Source organism: Capsicum annuum, unplaced genomic scaffold (assembly GCF_002878395.1).
Source record: "Capsicum annuum cultivar UCD-10X-F1 unplaced genomic scaffold, UCD10Xv1.1 ctg3449, whole genome shotgun sequence".
Lineage (NCBI taxonomy): Eukaryota > Viridiplantae > Streptophyta > Magnoliopsida > Solanales > Solanaceae > Capsicum > Capsicum annuum.
The window spans coordinates 1-2,720 of record NW_025841337.1 but is presented as its reverse complement, the minus strand read 5'-3'; the positions used below and the strand labels follow the sequence as shown (position 1 = coordinate 2,720).

The 2,720-nt window shown below is 31.0% G+C and overlaps 1 long non-coding RNA gene across 1 annotated transcript; it reads left to right on the top strand.

Moving 5' to 3' along the window:
• The first annotated feature begins 994 nt into the window (after positions 1-994).
• Positions 995-1,785, top strand: LOC124891360. The gene is made up of 2 exons (XR_007049665.1): positions 995-1,271; positions 1,659-1,785. It is a non-coding gene; the product is annotated as an uncharacterized LOC124891360 (long non-coding RNA).
• The last annotated feature ends 935 nt before the right edge of the window (positions 1,786-2,720 follow it).

Here is a 2,720-nt window from a genome sequence, read left to right as displayed (position 1 = left end):
GACATGTATTAAAAGTGATATAGCATAATAACTATAAAAAATTACTTGTGAAAATAATCTAAGTGAGCCTCATATAAGACGTCAAGCTAATTTAAAACATTAAGAGTTAATTTATTATTTTATGTCTATTTCATCTTTTTTATTAAATATTATTAATTTTTTAATACTTAGATGATTTATAATAATTAATTAGGGGTGATATGGTAAAATTACGGTTGAAGCAATTGAAACAGACATGTCAGAAATGTTTATTTTACTTATTTGTATTAAATATTATTAATTTTCTAATACGTAAATAACTTATAATAATTAATTAAGGGTGATACGGTAAAAACAAGATTGTAGTAGCTGAAGTAGGCATGCCGACCTGCTGCCTACTTAAGCATAAAACTCTCTCTTATATATAACTAGAGGCATAATGCTTAGATGACCATAATAATTAATAAGGAGTAATATAATTAAATCATGATTGAAGCAGCGAAGTAGACATGTATTGAATGAATTATAATAACTAATTAGAAGTGATATAAAAAAATTAATATAAAAATTACTTTTGAAAAAAATTAAGTGGCTCATATAAGACGTCAAGTTATTTTAATATTAAATATTATTAATTTTTTAAAACTTAGATGACTTTATAATAATTTTTTAATATTAATTTTTAATACTTAAATAACTCATAATAATTAATTAGAGGTGATATAGTAAAATTATGTCGAACCAACTAAAGTAGACATATCAAAATTGTTCGTCTTTTTTTATTAAATATTATTAATTTTTAATACATAAATAACTTATAATAATTAATTAGAAGTGATATATTAAAATTACGATTGGAGCATCTAAATTTTTTTCAATAATAATAAGTGAAACTTTGAAGAACTTAGTATCCTTTTATTAAATATTATTAATATTATAATAATTAAATAAAATAATTTATAATAATTAATTAGAAATAATATAGTAAAATTACAAGCTGAAGCAGCAGCACGACCCAACCTGCTCAACATTGCCGCTTCTGTTACAGAGTAATACCTAACACCTCTCTCACCGGCAACAGAGTTTGTATTTTTGTTTTTTCTATAATCATAGTGTCAGGATTAATTTTTCGACCGGTGGACTAAATCCACGGGATACGTGTCATTTCCAACCAGCAATAAAATTTATGTTTTTTAATAACTGCCAGTGTTCGTAGCAGCTTTCCCGCAATTGGACTAAATCCACAGATTAGGTGCCACCTATCGCCATCAGCAGTTTGTATATTTTTAATAGTGAGTATGATTTTGATCCTGATGTTGAGTTCTAAAGACTTTGATATTTTGATGTGAAGGCTGTTGAATCAAAGTTTACTTGAGAGCTACTTATTTTAGTTATTACTCAATTTTAATCTGCTTATATGTTTTTTCTTTTAATCAGTTTACTGGTAGCTCCACAGTATATTCTAGGACCTTGTTATTGTTCATTTGTTTGGAAGCACATTGCAATTTGATTGGAATTTGCAAGGGAGTAAAAGAAAGTTTTTTTTTTTTTCAGTTGTCGTAAAAAACAGGATTTTGATCTGTTAAAATGTATTTTGGCCTACTTTGGGGTCAGGGTACCTCATTTTCATTCTTCGTTCACATTTTTAATTCATGTAACTAGAATTGTTTCACTTTAAGGCGAAAATGCAGCTCTTAATGGAAACTGGAGTCGTCTTAGATGCTTGTAAATGGTGGAATCAAGGTCAAGCTAGAGGCACTCATAGGAATTCAAATAAAGGAATGATATGGTTTCTGAATAGTTGAGGTAAGATACCCTCATTCTTTCCTTTTCGTTTACATAAGCATTTCTCAATTTTATTTTTGTTTTCCTTGGTAGCTCTATATGGTAGGATCAAGGTCATGCCGAGATATTAGTCTTTTCATGTAGGCATAATACATAAATTTGCCCTTTAACTTGGCCTCAAGTAACATATATGCCCTCTCACGTGTGCACAAGTAGACACTTAAACTTGTATAAAGTTGAACTAGTACACAGACACATGTCTTACATGATATTCTTGTCTCACTCAAATTGCCACATAGGACTCGTGTGTCTACTTGTTCAATTTTTTTTTAAGTGCCTACTTTTACACCTAAAGTTGGAGGACATGGAGGCCACGAGGCGGAGCTAGCCCTCTTTAGGGGTTCGTCCAAACCCCCTTCGACGGAAAAATATACTATTTATACATGATTAAAATTATTTTTATGTGGTTATAGTAGGTGTTGAACCCCCCCCCCCCCCCCCCTTCGACTTAGTTTTCTTTGAATATTGAACCCCCTTACTTGAAATCTTGGCTCCGCCTCTGTGGATGCCAACTTAAGGCAAGTTAAAAGACATATTTATGTATTATGCCTGTAATATGAGTAGTTTTAGGTTTCTGGTTATGCGTATGTTGTATTATTGTGATGGTTATGCTACTTCTTATGATTTGAGTAAACAAATAAACTGACACTCAAACTTGGCTTCAACTGGCAAGTAAACACTCCAACTTAGAGTATGTACGTTTAGACACCTCAACTCGTCTTCGCTGTGTCAGTTGAAGACTCTAACTAACAAAAATGATCATCTAGACACCTCCAAAATTTATTTGCTATTTCAGTGTTGGTGTCCTTAAGACATAGGGGGAACAGGTTGTGCAGTTGAGACCAAGTTGAGGTGTCTAGATGTGCAATCTCAAAGTACAGTGCTTACTTGCTAAC